General features: G+C 32.8%; 1 long non-coding RNA gene across 1 annotated transcript; it reads left to right on the top strand.

Annotated features, from left to right (window-relative positions):
- The first annotated feature begins 16 nt into the window (after window positions 1-16).
- LOC113561476 lies at window positions 17-6,320 on the top strand. Its single transcript, XR_003406218.1, has 2 exons — window positions 17-1,672; window positions 2,929-6,320. It is a non-coding gene; the product is annotated as an uncharacterized LOC113561476 (long non-coding RNA).
- Window positions 6,321-6,969: the final 649 nt, after the last annotated feature.

Here is a 6,969-nt window from a genome sequence, read left to right as displayed (position 1 = left end):
TCAATTATATTAATAAAGTAACAATAAAATTAATATTGAAAAAGAGTAACATCAACTTTACCACTATTTATTATTAAATATCAGTTTGCGAGCGAAGGATGAGATCCATAAAACCTATAGAAATCATATTATAGAAATAGGAAATCGGAATGTTTGATTATCTTTTCTTATTTGTCCAGTTGTTCAATTTTTCAATTATTATAATGATATTATTTTTATATCAACGCAGATTTTAATGAAAAATTCAAGAAATACATCGGTTGCTTGTTGCGTAATAAACAATTAATCTTCTTTGCTGAAAGTGCAACATTTGATTACGACATAGGAAGTCCAATTGCCGACTAGGACATGGCAATTGAAAAGTCTATGGTCACTTGTAGGAAATATCTCTTGTATTTGAAAGTATCTACCGTACTTTGAAGAACAACCGAGCTTTCATATCAGCTCAAATAATGTAGAATAATTTTCTCTAGGAAATGTTCCTAACAGCATTTAAAGCACCACTTTTAGAACAACGTTGTTAAAATTCAAGAGCTAAAGATTACGACAATGTGTTCTTACATTAAAGATCACGTGAATACCCTAAAGTCTTATTGGGAAGTAATATTCGTACAACTCCAATTGTTTAATCAAATTCTTATTTAAAAATATAATAGCTGTAAACTCAGAATTAATAAGAAATTGTATATTAAATATTTTTTTAATTTATATTATACATTATTACATTATAGAGATTATAAAGATACTTGTTACAAATTAAACCAATAATTAAAGGATATGTGATAGAATCGGCGAGATGTTTAAAAGATTAATACTATATATATTTGGCAATGTATTATATCAATGAATTCAATGTTAATAAAAAGACATGTTTAATATGTGCATATATTAAACGTATTTTATAGAACGTATTACATAAGTTAAGAAATAATAAAATATAAATCAGCATTTTTATTGTACAGCTATGTTTCATTGGACAAATTGTGGATAATTTGTTCAATAAATAATATAAAACAAAATATATTTCAACATTTTTCTAATTTATATAAAATCATTGTTTTATTTATCTTTATCGAAAAATAAGACCTCTCTTACCAAAAATATGCTATTAGAAAGTATGAAGTACGTAATGTCAAAGACAATCCAAGACCGAATAACATGATATAATCTTATAATGAATAAGTTAATTTTTCAATTATGTGTAAACATAGTATTTATGAATTATCATTTCTTAGTCCAAGTATAAAACAGAACATCTATAATGTTTAATATTCCTATATAACTAAAAGTTTTATTAAAAAATTTGCACTATTTATATTTCTAAAAACAAATTAGAATTACATGCATAGTCGTTGCAATTTCGTTGTGAAATGTCAGAAACGAACCGGCATCTGATTACAGGATGCTGGGCTGAGACTCAGGTATGCGCACAATAATGGCAAATGGTCCTCAGCACGTGATGGTTTGTATCTCCAAGCATATCAGATTACGGAAACGATCCCGGAGGAACGTGCATGATACGAACAGATAATCGTGAGATGCGAAGTAACAGGTCCACAGGAACGCGTATAGCACGTGCAAGGTCAAGCATGTGTTTGACATGGACCACGAACGATGAAGCGCATTCGAAATGGAAGATTGAAGCAACATCTTCTTAGAAATATTAGGAAAAGTACGTATTACTATAGTTATATGCATATCAAAATAAAATAATAAAATTCAATTTTACTTTGGAATTGTTATAGAAAATTTTCATTAATTTTTGAAGTCCTGGCCAGAATTTACGATCTCTCGTTGAGCTTTGCTTACGACGTAGCAATGAACACCTTTTGCAAGCACCGCGCAAGAATTGATCAAAATCAATGCGTAATTATGCATTCTGCGTTCATTCATTAATACCCTTCTCATTCTTTGTTCCTCCGTATCTTGCTTCTGTCACTACAGGCCATTATTAGCTAACGATTCTCTTCTCTTCTTATTCGTTTAATCTGATCGAGACAAATGGCGTCTTTAGAGAATACGGTATTGTAAAGAAGATCTTGAACCTGCAGGCGTAGCAAGGATTGAACATACACAACAAAGCTATTAAAGCGTTGCGCCGTGGGTCTCAACCGGTGCTTTAGCGTCGAATCATCCTGGAGTCATATCGTTAATTAGGCTCACGACTCATTAAAATTTTTATCACGTGCAACCCGTAACTTGGCAGACTGCTGACCCCGGGTCGAAAGTTGTCTTAGCAGTTATATAATGTCGCTTGAGAAACGCGTTTATCGTTGACACATAGCACGGATGAGTTGGTGATTTAATACGACTCCTCCTTCACGTTTAACGCGCATTTCCTGTCGATGTCTGAAGACCTTGTTCATATTTTTATTTTGAGCCATATGCTAGTATCACTACAAGCTTGTCAAAATTGGAGGGCAATACTTTCCTATGTTTTCTTAACACGAGAGTTCCTTTTGCGAAACTTCACGAAAGAAACCTGGCGCTCCGCGTATAAATGAATCTGCACGCAGGCTTTCTCTTCGTTGACTTGGAAAACACGGAATTAGATGATATACGAATTGCTACTTCCCGGAAATAATTGACCCCATTTCAATTACATGGACTCGCGCGAAAGTATCAACAATGTTTATCTACAATGTTCAACGTAGATTTTCATCGAACTGTGCAGTAAAACAGGGAGGAGAGAGAGAGAGAGGGAGAGATAGAAAAACATAAAGAACAAATCTTAAGTATTAAAAGTCACTGTGATACCTGCTAGATTTGCAACTTTTATATTTTTTGAATGGTATCATAAAGGTCGTATCTTTTAATTGTTACTTTATTTTATTACTTTTGGCTGTTAGTTTCTCCATAAAATCTTTTACGAATAACATATCTGTTTTGGTTCATTTATTTCTTAATGACGAGAATGTATTTCAATAGATACTTCCGTATCCATGACCTACGCGAGCTCGGGAATTGGCATTGATGATACAGGACTACCTGTTTGACCGAAACATCAGATAATGCCCGTTAGAACTGGTTATACCAACAAGGTGTATCACGATCCTACAGTGCGATACGGAAGATAAGCACCGGAAAGGGGTCCAGTTTGCCTCCGGCAAGTGACCTCATGAACTCGATGACCGAGAAAGAGAAAATCCACCTGATCGGCTGCTTCCACATAATTTTTTTCTTAATTATCCGTCCTACTAATTAGCGATACTCGCAAATGACATGGAGAATTTTTGGTATGAACGCATGATCCTTCAGTAAACATGAAACGCGAAAAATAGAGGTCACATGTAATTTATGGTAAGTAGAAAACATATATATAAACGCATATAAAACGCATGTATAAACGCATATTCTACCGCATCAAGTTTTACGACATCGTAAACATTGTAATCAAATGTTGACGATTTTATTGTGTAGTTGCACGCTTTATTCGGCCATCCCTCTCTGATGTTTTCTAACTTACAATTAGTGAACATTATACTATATCATCGCAATTATCGTATGCAGGTCACATGTTTCTTGTACCTGTACTGAGAAGCTAGCACTATAAATTTCAATTAATTAATCTTTATTATTTATTTACTTACATATTTTGAAAGATTGAACCCTCCAGATACTGAAGATGATTCTTTGTACGCAAGGTAGTGTCAGATAACTATGAAAAGAGATTAGCCACCAGGACGCTAATCAACAATTTACATATTCATGACATTTATCTTGCACTAACTATTTACATATTCATAATTGAGTTTCTCACAAAATTGCAAGCGGGAAAAATAGGTTTCCCATTTGTCGTAGAATGCATCGCTTTAATGAAAGTTCCGCTTTGCATGTATATATAATCATACAATTGAAATCAATTGACACAATCGGATTGTAATCTTTTAAAAACACTGTGATTGCTAAATACACTTAATTGGCGTGGCAAATGCAAAACGTATTCGGACGATACAGTTGACTTCAAACGATTTAGTCGAATCATTCGATTTCCTTCTTCATGCAATAAAGACGGCGAAAGGATTCTCGCGCGCGGTCAGTTAAATTGCGAATCTTTCTTACGTAAACGTCGAGCACAGATCGTGTAACGCGCTGTCGTGAGTCTGAATTGCATCGGAATAGTTGCTCGCTGTTTAGTTGAGAGTTTGCATTATAAATAAAATATGTTATTATATAATATTATTATATAAAATGTCATTTCTTCCTCTTACGTTAAATATTTTTCAATTAATATTATAAATGATACATCTTGAAATCGTTAAATGTTCTTTCGTTCATGGAATCTTTGAATGAATTATTGGATTTAATTTAATATCGCCTTTTTTGGGATCAAAACTCTTTATTATAAAATACTTTATATTATTTAGATAAATTAGGTTAATGTGAAGTATTTTAAAGCTAATTGTCGCTCGTACAAATTTTTCACGGATTGATATAATAATAAATGATTAAGCTTATCAAAACATAGTTCTGATTGAAGAGAATTCAAAACACTGTCTCAAAGCTGTCTATTTTCTCTCATTCTCTCTTCTCTTTGCAGGATCCGGTTTCTCATGAACCGGATCTGGAAGATCCCTTTTTCCTTAGCTATGAGAATTTATAACAATCCGTCCACATTTCTTTACTGGAACAGCATTGCTATTGCCGAATATTTTTAAGCCGCAATTTCATGGACTTAGAGAAATTCAGAATCCAAGTAGTAAAAGTTAAATATATCTTCCTCTCCAATGAATATATGGATGAATGTTTGTTAATCGGCATAAAATCAATTCTTTTGATCATTAACCCGGACCTGTCAGATTTACACCTTACGCCATGCGGCTTTGACCTGTGAGAGAGTTCTTGCCACAGGCAACCCTCATTAGTGGCTCTTAATTGCTTTGGCGTGGCTTGACTGTAACACAGGTTTTACGCAACAACTGTTTTATATCGTTCTTCAAACATGAACAATTATTATTTTTTTAAATGTTGACTGATTGTTTCAATTAATTGCATGCCTAAAAAATATACCTTAATATAACGAATTTTACAATTGTAAATAAACATTTATCACATAATGTAATAAATTTTTTATGAACGACAAAAAAATAGAATAAATCATAAATTTATGGATAAAAATAAAAGTTTCTCCTTTCGACAAACATTTATGTAAAATTAATAGTTGCAAAATCAAAGATCTACGTATAGAAAAGTTTGTAGTAAAGTCAGAGTTTCAAGTAGTGCGTGTAAAATAAAACTATTGTTCTCAACACAGACGCGAAGCTAAGAAAATCAGGACGATCGATGATCTTTTGTTACAGTAGCAGGACACTCATTCACTTGACAAGCAAATCGGCAGGTTTGGTTACGAAAGCTGGACCAGTCATAAAACCGGTCTATCTTCTCTATGGAGGACATGCGGATCGAAATCATCGATAAGCGCGCAGAAAAATAGCATAATATAAAAAATCAATCGCGATCCATGGCAAGGGAGAGCAGTGATAGACAAACAATGAATCGTGAAAGTGAACATCCTTTGTCCCATAAATTCATTATTATCATTCATATTGTGAATTACTGTGTATACGATGTCGTAGGCTGCTGGCACTTTCTTTGCAGATTGAGGATATAGACTGAGATTGGGGCTTTATAGATCGAGTATTCAAACAATCTAAATCAAAATAAGTTTTTATTTCTTTCATAAATAAGACCTAATAAAAATTTCGATAGAGAATATCGAAAAGAGGTATCAAATATAAAATTTTGCTATAATTCGGAATGTTTTTTATTATTAACTAAATCAAATTAATGACTAACGTTCCTCCTTCTGCTACTTTTAAACTGTCGTAGAAAATCTAGAGAAGACTTGCTGCTTCATACTAAGGTGTTATCGAAATCCCATTGTCGTTATGCTATATACGATTGACAATACGACTTTCTCCGTGCAACAAAGCCATGACGAAAGCTACATGGAACTCGAGCAATCGGAATCATTCAGTGACTGCATGAATAAACCTGATCTATTAGTGTTGCACAATGTGTTTGGTGGGTGTGCATGTGATTACTTGTTTCACGATACTTCGATCTACTGTGCCAGTGACACAAATGAGTTCTAAGTACCGGGATGTTATCTCTCAATGCAAACGATGTTACGTTTCGAGCACCACCTCCATGAAGCGGTTTGTATGGAAATATATATGCGTGTATATGAATATTATAAATTATATCTGTTTTCTCTACGAAAATTTTGTTTGTACAAGATGAAACAAAAGAAGACATGTGGATTGTTCAAAAATAATTAAGTGATATTTGATTATAATTAATAAGTGTTTAAAAACTCTTATTCTTTGAATAATTTCAAACCTTTATCTAACTTAAATCTAAAAAAAACATTTATTTATATTGTTAGTATAACAAAGTTATTTAACAAAATATTATAGCATTTAAAAAATTATATTCAAGAAATAAGAAATTCGTTAATATGATAAAAGAAATTCCGATTGATGACTCAAGTATCTGCAGGAAGAAATGATGCTTTCGGAATGCATTGATTAAGTGCGTATTCGTGCCGTGACTGTAATCGCTACTGCGTAAACGATTAATTAAATTTCACTTCAATAAACGATTACAAGACGCGGCGTTGGGAAGCATTGCCGATAATTAAATTATTAACATCTGTTATATATCAATGAATAATGATCATTACGTAACAGTGACATATTTAAGGTAAAGAACGGGCAAGTACTCCAAGGTATGTATGCATGTATGTGCATGCATACACATGTATATACGTGTGCACGTATGTATATAAATCTAATATAAGAATAATGAAAAGAAAACTATTTATTTAATCTTTTTATATTAAATACTGATTTTGCAACTTTTCACTTAATAAATATAATGCAAGTATCGAAACAGCTAGCGCAATTTTGCTGGAATTTTCTTTAGTGGCAGGTGCAAGCAGTCGGTTGGCAGGAATCTCAGCAATTA

Source organism: Ooceraea biroi, chromosome 2, assembly GCF_003672135.1.
Source record: "Ooceraea biroi isolate clonal line C1 chromosome 2, Obir_v5.4, whole genome shotgun sequence".
Taxonomy (NCBI): Eukaryota; Metazoa; Arthropoda; class Insecta; order Hymenoptera; family Formicidae; genus Ooceraea; species Ooceraea biroi.
This window is presented reverse-complemented; position numbering and strand designations above follow the sequence as displayed.